The sequence below is a fragment of the Propithecus coquereli genome, unplaced genomic scaffold (assembly GCF_000956105.1).
Source record: "Propithecus coquereli isolate 6110/MARCELLA unplaced genomic scaffold, Pcoq_1.0 Scaffold99, whole genome shotgun sequence".
Taxonomy (NCBI): domain Eukaryota; kingdom Metazoa; phylum Chordata; class Mammalia; order Primates; family Indriidae; genus Propithecus; species Propithecus coquereli.
In genome coordinates, this window is record NW_012156284.1 from 5,387,040 (window position 1) to 5,404,804 (window position 17,765).

A 17,765-nucleotide genomic window follows, 5' to 3' on the forward strand; every position below is an offset into this window, starting at 1 on the left:
TGAATAATAAAGACTTTTGACTAATTCAGACTGGCCATCCCTCTAAAGAGTCTGATTTAACAATGCTTTAAACTGTCTGAAGAAAGGTAATTTTGAGGAAATTAGTGCTCTTTATTGATTTTGTGTACTACACTTTTTTATCTTCAGAACAGTTGGGTTTTCTTTAAATAGATATGTGTATGCATATAATTCTATTGAAATACTCAAGCATTCCTACTTAATCTATTTCAAATTTAATCTGCATCATTTACACCACAAAAACAAATATTTGACCTCTTGTTCATAGAACCATTTTTATTAATAAGTAGTAATTGATTTAAATGAAAGTTTTCCATTTCTTCAGCTAACTTGCAAACATACTTCTCCCTCATAGTTAGACAAAAGAGACAAAGAATGTGCTCTAGACACTTAGAGTATTTGCTTATTCTTTTTTTTATTATTTTTTTATTTCTGCAGATTATGAGGGTACAAATGGGAAGGGTATTGGCTCATTCTAAATTAAGGTGACACTTTTATGCTTTAGAGGACTCCTTCTCTATGGTTATATTTCCATTCTAGTAGATTCAGTTCTGTTCACATTTGTTCATGGATTCATATGGAAATCATTATTGGAGACCAATAATCTGGAATAGTTTTGAACATTGCTTATATGTCAGATCTGCATAGTCTGTGGATGGTAAGCATTCTGCCAATCTTTGCTATCAAATTTGACCTGGGGAGGTTTCTGGCACATTGAGCATGACATTTATTTAAGTGTTAGATTTATATTATGCTTTTCTGAACAAAAGTTCAAGGAGTCAAGTACAGTGCCATGATTTGCCACTATACAAATTTTCTCAGTAAAATCATACTGACATGTTACACAAATTTCCTTTCTTGTAGTGTCCTTGTTTGGCTTTGATATCAGAATAATGTTAACCTCCTAATATGAGTTCGCAAGTATTCCCTGTACTCCCATTTCTGTGAAGAATTTTATAAGAATTGGTATTAATTCTTCTTTAAATGTTTCATAGAATCCAGCACTGAAACTGTCCAATCCTGTATTATTCTTTCATAGGAGATGTTTTTTTTTTTTTTATTGCTGATTTAATCACCTTACTCAATATTGGTCTGTTCAGATTATCTATTTCTTCATAATTCACTGTTAGTAGATTTTATGAGTCTAGTAATTCATCCATTTCTTCTAGGTTATCCAATTTGTTGGCATCTAATTATTCATAGTAGCTTCTTATGATCCTTTGTATTTCAGTGGCTTCAGTTGTAAGGTCCCCTCTTTAGTTTCCAATCTTACGTAAATAGTCTCTCTTTTTTCTATAATATAGCTAATGGATTGCCTATTTTATTTATCTTTAAAAAAAACAACTCTTAGTTTTCTGAATATTTTTATTATTTCTTTAGTCTCTATTTCATTTATTTCTGCTCTGATCTTTGCTATTACCTTCCTTCTGCTAACTTTGCCCTTATTTTTTTTCTCTTTTTCTAAAACCTTGAGACATAACATTAGATTGTTTATGTGTGATCTTTTTTCTTTCTTGATATAGGCTTTTATTGCTATATATTTTCCTCTTAGGATTGCTTTTGCTGCATCCCATAAGTTTTAGTATTAATATTTTGTGTTTCCATTTTCATTTGTCTCTAGTTATTTTTTTGTTTTCCGTTTTGATTTTTCTGTGGCCCATTGGTTGTTTAGTAGCATGTTGTTTATTTTCCACATACTTGCATGTTTTCTAAGATTTCTCCCATTTTTCATTTTAGGTTTCATGACATCATGATCTGAAAAAAATACTTGATAGCATTTCAGTATTCTGAAATTTGTTTAGATTTGCTTTGTGGCCAAACATAAGATCTATCCTGGAGAATGTTTCATGAACACTTGAGAAAAATGTGTATTCAGCTGTTGTTGGATGGAATGTTCTGTATGTGTCTGTTAGCTCCATTTAGTCTAACATGTAATTCAAATCTAATGTTTCGTTATTATTTTTTGGCCTAGATGATCTGACAATGGTTGAAGTTGGGGTATTGTAGTCCACTACTATTATAGTGTTACAGTCTACCTCTCCCTTCAGTTCATAAAATAACCACTATATGTATACATGTGCTTCAATGTTGGACACATGTATATTTACAATCGCTATGACTTCTTGGTGAATTAGTTCCTTTATCATTATGCAATGATCTTCTTTGTCTCTTTCTATAGTTTTTTTGGCTTAATGTCTATTTTGTCTTTTATAAGTACAGCTACCCCTGCTCTCTTTTTGTTTCCATTTGCTTGGAATATCATTTTCTACTCCATCACTTTCAGTCTATTTTTGTCCTTACTACAAAAGTGAGTAGGCAGCATATGGTTGGATCTTGTTTTTTTTTTTTTAAACCCATTCAACTACTCTATGATTTTTTTATTGGAGAATTTCATTCATTTACATTTAAGGTCATTATTGTTAGGTAAGGACTTGCTACTGCCATTTTGAAATTTGTTTTCTGATTATTTTGTGTATCTCTTGTTTCTTTCTACCTCTCCTGCTGTCTTCCCATTGTCTGATGGTTTTCTGTGCTGGTGAATAGTGTGAATTTTTTTTTTATATTTTGTACAACTATAATAAGTTTTTGCTTTGTGGTTACCATATTTTTTTACATAAAATATCTTATTTTATAACAGGCCACTTTAAACTGATAATAATTTTCCTTCAATTGCATACAAAATCTCCCTATTTTCACCCCTACACACACCTTTTATGAATTTGATGTCAAAATTTACACTTGTTTTTGTAATTTTTACATTTTAACAATATATTGTAGCTATAGTTATTTTAAATGGTTTTGTCTTTTAACTCTCCTAGTGAGGATAAGATTGCTTTACACGTCACCCCCACAGAATTTTGAATCTGAGGATGTATTACTTAGACTATCGAGTTGTTTTTGTTTGTTTGTTTTTACTTCCATATGCTTTTTGTTACTAATTAGCAGCTTTTCATTTCATCTTAAAGAACTCCCTTTAGCAATTCCCATACATCAGGCCTAGAGGGGATGAAATCCCTTATCTTTTGTTTGTCTGGGAAAGTTTTTATTTTCCCCTCATTTCTACAGGACGATTTTATGAGTAAAATATTCTTAGTTGGCAGTTTTTTTTCCCCTTTAGCATTTTGAATATATCATCCCACTCTCCCCTGACCTACAGGGTTTCTCCTGAGAAATCTACTGAAAGCTATATCGGGGATCCTATGATATGATGTGTTTCTTATCTCTTGATTATTTCAGTATTATTTCCTTGTCTTTGATTTTTGATAATTTGATTAGGATGTATATTGATGAATTCCTCTCTGTATTGAATTTTACTAGTGACCTCTGAACTTCCTGTATCTAGATATTGTCATCTTTCCCCAGATTTGAGAAATTCTCAAATATTATTTCCTTAAAAATGTTTTCTAGGCCTTTTTCTCTCTCTTCTCCTTCAGTAACTCTTCTTATCCTTGTTTGATGGTGTCCCATAATTCCCATAGGCATTCTTCATTCTTTTTTTCTTTTTGCTCCCCTGATTGAACAATTTCAAATATCCTGTTTTCAAGCTCACTGATTCTTCTGCTTGATAAAGTCTGCTGTTGAAGCTTTCTATTGAATTCTCCATTTCAGTTATTATATTTTTTATCTCTAAATTTTTTTATTGTTTCTACTTTGTTGTCAAACTTCTAATTTTATTTGTGAATTGTTTTCCAAATTTTATTTAATTTTCCATCTTTACTTTCTTAGAGTTTCCTGAAATTCTTTAAGTAGATTTTTCTGAATTCTTTGTGAATCATCTAAATAGATTTCCATTTCTTCTGGGCCCATTATTGGAGACTTATTAGTTTCTTTTGGTGGTGTAACATTTTCCTGTTTTTTTTTTTTTTCATTATCTTTGCATCCTTATGTTGATGCCTGTGCATCTGAGGAGATAGCGAACTCTTCCAGTCATTGCAGGTGTTCTTTGGTGGTGACAGACCTTTACCATTTAGTCTAGATTGGGATTTCTGGCTGGGCTGGCTGGTAGCAACACCAAACTGGCAGACCTTGGTGTCAGGTTCTCTTGTTGTGCTGGATCACTTCCTATGTCTGAGGTCAAATAGTATTGCTGGCTGTGGTCTTTGGCCTGGTGAGACAACTGGCTGAACTCTGCCATCTGCTGAGGCTATTAGCTATGCTCTGCAATTGTCTCTGATCAGACAATGTTGAAGGTTGTTTTCCCTGGCTGAGCAGTAGTGATGTTTGGAATCTGAAGCTGAGAAGGTTTGTATGATGGACTTCAAGGCTAGTTAAAGTCTCTGGGGTTACCACATTGGGTGGGCATGCCCATGGACTATACTGCATAGATCTGTGTGGACTTGGGCATACCTCTCAGCTTAGGGTAGGCTTAAGCAGATCACTGAGGTTTGGTGGAGACACCACTCTGCAGTTGGGGTTGAGTGAGGCCAGATACTTCCTCTGTGGGTAATTGCTGACCTGAAATAGCTTTCCAGTTTCTTCCATAATTCTTGTAGTTTCACACCTTAGGTTTAAGTCTGTTATTCAGCGTGAGTTCATTTTTGTGAGAGGTGTAGATCCTGTTTCAGTCTTCTACATCTGGCTATCCAGTTTTCCCAGCACCATTTACTGAATAAGGATTCTTTTCCCAAGTGTATGTTTTTGTTTGCTTTGTCAAATATTAGATGGCTATATGAGAATGATTTTATACCTGTGTTCTAAGTCCTGTTCCATTGGTCTATGTCTCTGTTCTTGTGCCAGTACCATGCTTTTTGTTAGCCACATCTTCCTGCCATTCTCTCCAAAAGATAAAATAGTTTATGTTTCCTGTCTCTCTTCAAAGGGGCTTTTCAGTCTTTGGGATTCAGTTAACCTTAGCAATCTCAGTGACTTGAAAATAATTGTGTTTATTAGATTATCTGCTTTTTTATTATTGCTATGTTGGAAGTTTCTTTTGCAGCTTTCTGTATCCTAAGTGGTGAAGAACTTCTTTTAATCCATGCTTTTTTGAATTCGTCACTCAGCCCACACTATTTGTCTTGGGATAGACCATGCCACCTTGTAGGCCACTGCTATGATTACTGTGATGTTACGAAAAAGGTACTCTATCCTAAACTCAAGCCATAAAAATACTACTGGACTACTATTAATAGCTCTCTCCCCTAACTGAACATGTCAACTCTGGAAAGGCAACGAGAAACCTGGAGGAGACAGGGCTTACTCTGGACCTTGAAAAGAGGACAGACTTAACAAGGAAAGATACAGTCTGCGAAGAAAAAATAAAAAGTATGCTTGCTTTCTCACATTTTTCCCTTTTAGAATTTGAAAAATGTCAGCATTGATCCAACCATGTCACAACCTTTTTAGGGCACTTTCATCTGATGTGGGGCACTTCTCCCTCCACAAGATCCTTTTCCATTCCATAGCTAGGTCTTCATCCAAAATAACCAGCTGTGTAACAATTCCGGTGAAGTAATTTGCATGTGTCCAGAAGGAAATGTTGCCAGAGAATTACTCTCTGCCAAACCCTTGGCTTATATAAATCATGTATTTGTAACCTGCCAAATGTCAGCATGCTTTAGCAGTGAGCTTGAGAAGATGGTGTTTTCCTACAATTCCCAGTCCATGATTTGTACTAGTCTATGAATATATTTTACTTTGAATAAGTCCTTATCCTCTCCCAGTTGAGCTAGTTTGTACTTGATGAGTCTATAAAGTTCATTACTTTGTCTTCTATTAACACATAGATATGTCTAGAAAAATTGACCTTACAGGCCTTATCAAATAAAAGTATCTCAGGGTAAATGAGCATACCTTGACCAATCCTCAAATTCAGGTGAGAGAGGAGGGTTACAGAAGAAAACATGTGCTTACTTGCATTCTAATTGGTTAGGGGATGGGCAGGTGTTGTGGGCACAGGATAAGGAAAGGAGAACAGAAAGGAAAAAAAAATACAGTCATTGAATACATACTTCCTTAATTTGATGATGGGCCGAACTTAGCTGGCAGTGAATTACTTTTAGGAAGAAATGTCCTAAGTATGCAAGTGTCCTCTTAACAAGGGGAATAATAAGCCAGTCACTACCTTGCTGAGGGTCAGAACATTCCTATTTATACCATTGCTCTAGAAATAACTCAAGAGAAGTACTTGATATGGGACATTGAGAAGATACCTTCTGCTCTCTACACCTTAATTTCCCAGTCTAAGAAATGATGGCATTAAATTTGAATATCTCTAAGGGTCCTTCCGTATGTGCTGTTTTAAGTTTCTAACCTGTAGTGAATATATTTCATTTTGGTGATGTGAAAGTTATTACTATGGATAAACAAGACTGTTTTTCTAGCTTTGTGTTTGCCAGTTAGAAAACCATATATCAGAAGCATTGATTTGGCATTTCAGTGCCTTTACTTCATTGATTGTTGTACATATTCCAAGTAAAATTCATTTTAAAAAACTGAAGCAGTGGTTTTTGAAATGAAATAACAATGATTTGTAATCCTTTATTAAAAAATGGCTTTGATTTTAGACCTGATGTCTCATCGCCTGTTTTGGCACATGCTGAAAGGCACTGTAAAGAAAAACAGTGGCCTGAGTAAGAAACATCTCATATTCTTTTTGCATCTAACTTCATTGCCAAGAACAACACTGATGTGATACAGAGGAAGGCCTGTAATTTTTATAGTAATTTTCAATTATGATATCTTAATAAAAAGGTGGGTAAATTAAAAATATACTAATTATATATTTACTTAGTGTATATGTGTAAATATAATAAATGTACACACACACACATATATAGAGAGAGATCTATTTATCTATCTATTTATCAATACCTCCTGTTGACTTCTTAACTTCCATGGTCACTATTATGGATTTATTTGATGCAAAAGTTACTATAAAATTAAGATCTAAGCTTCCAGTTTTAAAGAGGCATATCTTAGGAGCTTTAGTAGGGATGTTACAAACTTTATCACGCTTACTTTTCAAAACAACCAGTTAAGATAGTTTCTATCGTACCCATATGTTAAATAAGTTGTCAAAAGCCCACATAGGTAAATGAATGAAACATGATTTGAAAATGGCTTTGTCTGATTCCAAGATGAATGTTTGTTCTCTTTTTCTTCTCAGTTTTAATTAGCAGTGTATTTTTGAATATTTTATTTTATTTTTATTTCAGAATATTACAGGAGTACAAATGTTTAGGTTACATACATTGCCTTTGCCCCACCAGAGTCTGAGCTACAGGTATTTTAAATATACCTTTTTCTGATTACAGAAGTAATATGTAAGTGTGGTATGCAGATTAATAAAGGTCCCTCCTCTGTCCACTGGTTATTCAATCAAACATTAATTGAGGTACTACAGTGATGGAATTTTGCACATATGATTAAAATCTCAAATAAATTGAGCATAATATATGGAAACTATTTGTTTGGGCCTGACCCAATCAGGTGAGCTTTTTAAAACCAGTGAATTTCTCTGGCTGGTAGCAGAAGTGGAATACAGGGAAATTTGAAGCATGAGGGGGATACAATGTGAGAAATCCTGTTGCTCACTGTGATTTTGAGAGAGGGCCTGTGAGAAGACCTGTGAGAAGGCCCATAGGAAGAAACTGTAAGAAGGTTGTAGGAGTTGAGAGTGATCCTCCAGCCAGGAAATGGGGCTTTCAATCCTACAACCATAATAAACCGGTATAATGTAAGTCACATCTGAGTAGAAACTTTAAATGTAATTGTATGGTTCAAACTTAGTTCACAGTTCATTCCTCTTTGGCACAAAAATGGGAATACCTAACAAAGAGGCTGCTTCCTCAGCCAGGGTTCCAAAATCAGAACATGCACTGAACTGAGTTAATCAGAAGTAAGGGAAACTAAGCAGAGTCACAGTAGCCACATCTGTTCTGCAACCATTAACATGTAGTGTAACTTAAACTAAAGTGATTTTTATAAGCCATTGGAGCAAAGATGAATGACAAGCACAAGACATACTGTTTTTATCCTGCTTTTTCACTTAGTATTTAGATATATATCTATTGTGACATAACAATATCATCAAAAACTTAGTTGCTTAAAAACAACACATATATATTATCACACACTTTCTGTGGATAAGGAGTTTTGTAACAGCTTAACTGGACCCTCTGTTCCAGCGTCTCACGAAGCTGCAGTCAAGATATTGGTCACTGGTGTAATTTTATCTGAAGCTCAACTGGGGAGGAATTTGTATTTAAGCTCCAGTGGTTATTGGCAGCAATTTGTTCTTTGCAGGCTGACAGACTGAGAACCACAATTTCTCACTGCCCATCTTCTAGAAATCCCCTTCACTTCCTTGCCATGTGGTCCTCTCCACAGGAAAATTTCACAACATGCCAGACTTCATCAAACCCAGAAAGAGAGAATGTGTCCCCTAGTAAGACTGGTGCTACAAACTACATAACATTATCACAAAAGCGATATCTCATCACCTGTGTTGTATCTTATTGGTTAGATGAAACCCATATGTACTCCCATACTCAAGAGGATGGGATTATACAAAGGTGTGAACACTAGGATGAAGGAATCATGAGGGATCACTTTAGAGTCTGTCCACCACAGACAGAATTTCTCATGTTAATAAACACTCTTCATAAAGGATGCTTTCTTCATCTATTAAGAAGTCCATGTAGGGGGAAGATGGCTAAACAGTAACACCAGCTGCCAGATCATCTCAGAAAGAAGGAAAAGTTTTAGATGAAAAAGAAATAACAAACAATCATAGATAGATCAGGTGTGCTTCTGAAGAAAAAGTGTCAGAACCTACAAGAGATTCTATGCGAAGAAGTTGCAGAGCAGAGCAATAGGAGCAATATATTAGCAGAAGTCAACCCCAGAAAGCCATGAAGTCCAGTGAAAAGGGTGGAGTGGCTTGTTTCTCCCTCCCTCACATCTCTGGCAGACAGCAGGATCCCAAGCCCAAAAGCTGCTGCCACCAGTGAACTGGGAGCTTCTTGAGGACAAAGCAACAGGCTACCAGCCCCCATGGGGTACTTCCCATCCCACCAAACACCCGAATCAAGACAGCAGGCAGCATGTTGCTTCTCCACTCACTGTGTACCTTTGTCCTCCCCCTGGGGCTTCAGCCCCTCAGTTTTCATCATTTCCCAACTCCAGCCCAGACTGAGGCAGCTACAGGGCGATAAGTGTGACCCCAGAGCCTGGCCATTCTGGCTGTGCTGCCTTCCAGAGAGAGGGACAGAGATGACCAGGGTGCTAGCTGTCCTCCATTCAAACTCTTTCCGTCTCCTTCCCCTCCCCCACCCATGGCTCCTTAGAGAGACATTTGAGCCCAGGCTTTCAGGAGCTGATGCTTCCCCACTGTCGGGGCTTCCACAGAGAGTGAGGCTCAAAACTTTCCTCTTAAAGACCTGCAGAGGACTAAGCGGTATGTGTGCTGTGAGCTCCCTCATCATTGGCCCTTCCCTGTGCTGCTTGACCAGCTGCTCCATCAGAGCAGGATACACCCTGAAGCAGAGGGACATCAAACCTGTTTTAACACCCCATAGGCAACTTGGCACCAGCACATTTCTCCCTGCCATGGTTTGAGATTGATCTTTTGGGACCTGGGGACAGGCCCACCAGCCAGATCCCATACCTCAGGGCTCAATCGTGTTGCCTGGGGACACAGAGAGATTTGTCAACTAACCTCAGGAGAAAAGGAAGCCCACATAGGCAGAACTGAAAAGAAAGTGCAGTATGAGTCCCAGCCATAGCTCACTGGAGGAGCAACCCGCCCCACAAAGGAAGGCCGTGTTCTCAGCCCAAAGTGAGATCCTGGGCTGGGAGGCCCCCAGCCCGTGGCATCATCATGGGGGAACTCAGCTAGTTTGAGGGAGAAGAGTGAAACCTGCCCCTGAGAGCCAGATTGTGAATCTCAGATGGCCCCTCCCCCTAAGTCAGACGTTTTCTGTGGGTGGGGCCATTTAAGACCCTCCCTGGTGGCTGGAACAAATCTATATCCACATGCAGAAGAAAAAATTAGACACGTAATTATACCATATACAAAAATCACCTCAAAATAGATTAATATTTAAATAGAAAACCAGAAACTGTAAAACTACTAGAAGAAAGCATAGGGAGAAAGCTTCATGCCATTGATCTAGGCAGTGATTATTTGGATATGACCCCCAAAACACAGGCAACAAAAGCAAAAATAGACAAATGGGATGGCATCAAACTAAAAAGTTTCTGGACAGCAAAGGAAACAGTTAACAAAGTAATGAGACACCCCACAGCATGGGAGAAAATATTTGCAAACCACACATCTGATAACAGATTAATACCCCAAATATATAAGGAACTAAAAAAACTTACTAGCAAGAAAACAAGTAACCTTATTAACAAACGAGTAAAAGACCTGAACAAACATTTCTTAAAAGAAGACACACGAATGTCCAATAGGTACATGAAAAAATGCTCAGCATCACCAATCATTAGAGAAAGGCAAATTTAAACCACAATGAGATATCACCTCACACTGTTACAATGGCTTTTATCAAAAAGATGAAGCAGAACAAATGTTGGAGGGGACGTATAGAAAAGGGAACTCATATGTTGTTGGTGGAATGTAAATTAGTACAGACATTATAAAAATCACTATGGAAGTTCTATGAAAATAGAACCACAATATGACCCAGTACAACCACTTCTGGGTATATATCCTAAGGAATTAAAATCAAGATGTCAAAGTGATACTGCACTCTCACATTCACTGCAGCATTATTCACAATAGCTAAGATATGGAAACAGCTTAAGTGTCCATCAAGGAATGAATGAATATAAAAATGTAGTATATATACACAATGAAATACTGTTCAGCTTTACAATGAGGGAGTTCTGTCATTTGCAACACCATAGATAAATCTGGAGGACATTACACTAAGTGAAATAAGCCAGGCACAGAAAGACAAACATCGCATGATTTTACTTATGTGGAATCTAATAAAGTTAAATTCATAGAAGTAGAGAGTAAAACAATGGTAACCAGAGGCTGAGGGAGGGTTTGTAGGAGGGAGGGAATGAAGAGTTGTTGACCAAATGGTACAAAGTTTCATATAGACAAGAGGAATAGGTTTTGAGACCTATTGCACAGCAGGGTGACTATAATCAATAATAATGTAGTATATATTTCAAAATAACTAAGAGAGTAAATTTCAAGTGTCTCACTATAAAAAATGATAGGTGAGAGACATGATCAATATGCTAGCTTCATTTAAGCGTGTCACATTGTATACATACATTGAACATAACATTGTACCCTGTACATGTATACAGTTATGATTTGTCAATTGAAAATAATATTAATAATAATTTTAAAAGGCAAAACAATAGTGATATAAAGTAGATCAGTGATTGTCAAGGTCCAGCAGAGGAAAGGAAGGAAATTAACCTCAGAGATATGAGGGAATTTTAGGGGGATGAAAATATTCTCTATCACGATTTTGTTAGTTGCATGACATTTGTCAAAACTCATCAAACTATATACACTAAAAAGGAATAAATTTTACTATAGGTGAACTATGCGTTAATAAACCTGACCTTAAAAAAAAAAAATCAAGAACAAACTCTGGATGGGAAAATTAAAGAGCTGGGATCAAAAGGGATAAGGTTGTATGGGATACACAGCTAGCAGAAGGGAGTCTGAGAAAATACTCTGTGGTTCAGAGATTCACAGCAACATTTTATGTGGTGCCATTGACACCTGGTAGGACCATTTTAGCAGCAGTTAACGAGGCTGACGGAATGACCAGATAGAGCTACAGTCTCTATGAAGCACAGGCCAAATGTTTACAATCATATCCGCCCCTGAATCACTGTCATGAATACATTCTGGCATTTAGTTTACATGTATATAATGCCTATATCCAAAAGTCAGAAAGATCACAAATAGGCGACCTAATGAATCGACTCAAAGAGCTGGAAAAAGAAGAACAGACCAACCCCAAACCCAGCAGAATAAGTGAAATTAACAAGATCAAATAAGAACTAAATGAAATTGACAACAGGGAAACTATACAGAAGATTAATAAAACAAAAAGTTGGTTCTTTGAAAAAATAAACAAAATTGACATGCCTTTGGCTAGACTAACGAAAAACAGATAAGAAAAATCTCTAAGGTCCATCAGGAACAAAAAAAGGAGAAATTACAAGTGATGCCACGGAGATACAAGATATCATTTATAAATACTACAAAAACCTTTATGCACACAAACTGGAAAATGTGGAGGAAATGGACAAATGTTTACAAACACACAGCCTCCCTAGGCTCAACCAGGAAGAAATACAATTCCTGAACAGACCAATATCAAGTACTGAAATTGAAACAGCAATAAAAAACCTCCCTAAAAAGAAAAGTCCCAGACCAGATGGTTTCACACCCAAATTTTACCACACCTACAAAGAATTGATGCCTATCCTGCAGAAATTATTCCACAGCATCGAGAATGAAGGAATCCTCCCTAATATGTTTTATGAAGCCAACATAACCCTGATACCAAAATCAGGAAAGGACACAACAAAAAAGGAAAACTACAGACTAATATCCCTTATGAATATAGACGCAAAAATTCTCAACAAAATCCTAGCTAACTGAATCCAGGTGCATATCAGAAAATAATCCATCATGACCAAGTGGGCTTCATCCCAGAGATGCAGGGATGGTTCACCATACAGAAATCTATAAATGTAATTCACCACATAAACAGAAGCAAAAACAAAAACCATATGATCCTCTCAATAGATGCAGAAAAAGCATTTGACAAAATTCATCATCCTTTTATGATAAGAACGCTTAACAAATTAGGCATAGATGGGGCTTACCTAAAAATGATACAAGCCGTATGTGACAAACCCACAGCCAACGTCATACTGAATGGTGAAAAATTGAAAGCATTCCCACTTAGAACTGGAACCAGACAAGTTTGCCCACTATCTCCACTTCTATTCAACATACTGCTGGAAGTCCTTGCGACAGCAATCAGGCAAGAGGTCGGAATTAAGGGCATCCAAATGGGGGCAGAAGAGGTCAAACTCTCACTATTTTCTGATGATATGATACTATATCTATAAAACCTCAATGATTCAACCAAGAGGCTCCTGGAATTGATAAAGGAATTCAGTAAAGTCTCAGGATACAAAATCAGTACACACAAATCTGAGGCATTCATATATGCCAATAGCAGCCAAACTGAGAAACAGATGAAAGACTCAATTCTCTTCACAATAGCAACAAAGAAAATAAAGTACCTAGGAATATATTTAACTAAGGAGATAAAAGATTTCTACAGGGAGAACTATGAAACATCGGGGAAGGAAATAGCAGAGGACGTAAACAGGTGGAAACCACACCATGCTTGTCAGTCGGCAGAATCAACATTGTTAAAATGTCCATACTACCCATAGTGATCTACAGATTCAATGCAATCCCTTTTAGCATACCAACATCATTCTTCACAGATATAGAAAAATTAATTTTACACTTCGTATGGAACCAGAGAAGACCCCATATAGCAAAAGCATCTTAGGCAATAAAAACAAAATGGGAGGTAGAAATTTACCAGACTTAAAACTATGCTACAAGGCTATAGTAATCAAAATAGCTTGGTACTGGCAGAAGAACAGAGTCATTGACCAGTAGAACAGAACTGAGAACCCAGATATAAAACCATCCGTTAGCCATCTAATCTTTGACAAAGCAGACAAAAACATACACTGAGGAAAAGAATCCTTATTCAATAAATGGTGCTGGGAAAACTGGATAGCCACATGTAGAAGACTGAATCAGGATCCACACCTATCACCTCTCACAAAAATCAACTGACGCTGGGTAACAGACTTAAACCTAAGGTGTGAAACTATTAGAATTCTAGAGAAAAACATTGGAAATACTCTTGTAGATATTGGCCTAGGCAAAGAAGACCCCAAAGGCAATCACAGTAACAACAAAAATAAATAAATGGGACCTGATCAAATTAAAAAGCTTCTGCACAGCCAAATAAACTGTCACAAGAGCAAACAGACAACCAACAGAATGGGAGAAAATTTTCTCATGCTACAAATCCAATAAAGGGCTGATAACTAGAATCTAATTAGAACTAAGGAAAATCAGCAAGAAAAAATCAAACATCCCATCAAAAAGTGGGCAAAGGATATGAACAGAAACTTTTCAAAAGAAGACAGTCTAACGGCCAGCAAACATATGAAAAAATGCTCAACATCTCTAATCATCAGGGAAATGCAAATCAAAACAACAATGAGATATCATTTGTCTCCAGTGAGAATGGTCTTTATCAAAAATTCCCAAAACAATAAACGTTGGCATGGATGCAGAGATATAGGACATTCATACACTGCTGGTGGGACTGCAAACTAGTGCAACCTCTGTGGAATCAATATGGAGTTACCTTAAAGAGATACAAGTAGAACTGCTATTTGATCCAGCAATCCCATTACTGGGCATCTACCCAAAAGAACAAAGGACATTCTATAAAAAAGACACCTGCACTCGAATGTTTATAGCAGCACAATTCACAATTTCAAAGATGTGGAAACAACCCAAGTGTCCATCAATACATGAGTGGATTAATAAAATGTGGTATATGTATACCATGGAGTACTATTCAGCTTTAAGAAACAATGGTGATATAGCACCTCTAGTATACTCTTGGAAAGGGCTGGAACACATTCTACCAAGTGAAGTATCACAAGAAAGGAAAAACAAGCACCATGTGTACTCACCATCAAGTTGGTTTCACTGATCAACACCTAAGTGCACATATAAGAACAATATTTATTTGGCGTCGGGCAGGTGGGAGGGGGGAGGAGGCGATGGGTATATACACACATAATGAGTGCGATGAGCACCATCTGGGGGATGGACACGCTTGAAGCTCTGACTTGGGGGTTGGAGGGGGGTCAAGGGCAACATACGTAACCTAAACGTCTGTACCCCCATAATCTGCTGATATAATACAAAAAATAGTTTACATGTATAGTCACCTGATTTTTCCTAGTGTTGATTCTCTCAATATCAAACAGTTTTAATTATTTTAACAAAGGGAATTGAGTAAATGCATAATAGAATCTAATATTTGTGCATTCACATAAATTTTCACATCAATAAATGCATAAATCTATTTTTTTTTCTATCCTGTGCCCTGATTTGTGGTTTGAATAAGATACTTACAAATTTCCATGCTCTGGTAATTCTACAGTGAGAACTTTCTTAATCTCCTCAACGAAACGATAAACTGCTTGAAAATATTTAACAGACCTACCATACAGTGTATTACAGAATTGACATGAATCATATTACAATAATGCTTTGAATTAAATGAAATAGTAAACAATTTTCTATGGTGATACAGGGACTAAGTGCTAAAGCCATACGTATATGCTCTTTCTACCTTGCCACTGAGTCCTCACAAGAGGCTAAGAAAAGCCTGGGCACTTTTGTAAATAATTCCCAATAATACCATAGTATTTCAGGACAAAAAAATACTTTATCAATCACCTATTCCAACTTCTTCTTTTGGAAGATGAGGTACTTAATTCTGAGAGTGGGTTAGTAACTTAGCCAAGGTCATAGGACCATGCACTGAAACAGCTCAATTAAAACCCAGATCTCATAACTCCTAATCAGGTACTCTTACCAGTTTCTGTCATAGGGAATCAAGAACCACTCAACGAAATGCTGATCAAAACAAAAACATAAGCTTGAATTCAGTATAGCCATTGAGCGCTCTCCTTGCAAAAAAAAAAAAAAAAAAAAAATGATAACGTGCCTCAGCTCACCACAGGGACCAGGTAAGAAAGTACAGTCAGATAAATACACAATGTAAAGAGTCTCTGCATTCGTATCCTGCTGAGCATAGATCAGTGAAGCTATCTTCACTATGGAACCATCTCTACCCACCTAAAAGGAACCTCTTATCAAGAATAACTCAAGGGGCCCAAAGGTGGGATGCAACGAGCTGCTCAAAATTGTTACCTTCCTTCTAATAGGTTAAATGAAGAATCCCCCAGATAAACTGCTTATTACAGTGTGATCTCTAGAAAGTTTTTTTGTGTGTGTGTGTAAGAATTAGTGTCACAAGTTTTGCAGCATTTATTGACCTCTTACCATGAGCCACACACTGTTCTAAGGTCTTTATGTATATAGTTCATTTTATCTTCATCATGATTTTTTGAAGCTGTCCTTGTTATTATTCTAATATTACAATTGAGAAAACTGAGTTAAAGAGAATCTAAGTAACTTACCCAAAGTCACACAATAATAAGAGATGGAGAGCCAGTCAGGGAACTTCAGATTTCACATTTGTAACCATCACGCCACACCTGAAACTTTCTGCTACAGATACAGTACATTTGAAGGGAGATTCAATTGAATTTCAAAATGAGTGATGCACATTTAAATCTATTCTGAAATATATCCACTTTTCAGTTTGGTTTCCAGTTTTCCTGTGGATATAGTTAATAGGCTGTTGCTTATGGCGCTGGCTCCCAGTAGAAGAAAGAGCCAAGATATGAAAGTTAAAAGAGGTTCTTATTTGAATTCTGGTTTTGTCACTTACTCATTGAATTCTTGGGCAAGTTACTTAATTATCTCAGCCTTGGTTCTTCAACAACAAAACCAACAAAGTTCTATGGGCCTTTCTGGATTACTGTGCATATTATTCAGAGTCCTAGTATGTTTCACCCTCAAAGGAGTTATTTGAAAAGTTAAATGAAGAAATCATTTACAAGATGTGGGCAGAGTTATGGTAAGGGAAATCAGCAAGGCTTCTTAGCAGAGTGAGAAGCCACTGTCGCTCCTAAGCTTAAAGGATCAAAAAATAGCAGTTACAGGAACCCAAAGAAAATGTCTGTGTCTGTGGGTAGGATAAGGCTGCCTTAAAGGAGCTGGAAGCTTTAGCTGATGGACATAGTTCTTGGTGACCATACGGGAAAAAGCCAGAAGAATAAACTGCTTTCCCTTTCCCTTCTCCCTCATTCTAATCTCCTCTCTCCTATTCACTGTACCTAAAAGATGCCAAAGGGCAAAGGAACCAAGTTGTTTCAGCTCATACAAGTCAGCCTCCTGGGGTACCAGGTAAAAAAGGGTGAAGAGTATATCCACAGGGCATACTGATAACATAAGATGAATGATATATGTGAAAATGCCTGGGACACAGCATGGGCTTAATAATTACAAATTTACTTTTTTTCCACTGTAGGTCATCTGTTCTTTCTGCCAGCTCAGCATTTCTTACCCTTCTTTCAGTAACATCACTTTTCCTTTAGTAAACACACTAACCCCAGGATAGTAAGAGGGCAGGGTGAGAAAATATATCAGTGCTTGAAAACTTCATTTTTAGGAAGAGATTCTGTAGCATAGTGGTTAAAGCATGGATTTTAGAGTTAGACTGCCTAGGTCTGAACCACAGTTCCTTCACTTACTAGCTGTAACCTTGGGCAACTTTCAATACCTTGCTGAGCCTCAGTTCCCACTTCTGTATAAATGGAATATATGATAATAGTAACTTAACGGGGTGATTTTGCAAATTAAGTAAGTCAATATATTTAAGAACATAGCATAGTAACTGGAACAAACTAGATGAGGCTGTGTTCCAGGCTTACTTATTATTATTCCATGTGGTCTTGTTAATATTGACAATCAGAGCATCCACTCACTGCCTCCCCTCTCACTGGGTAGGCATGTGACTCAGGTTGGGTAGGCATGTGGCTCTGATTTCCTC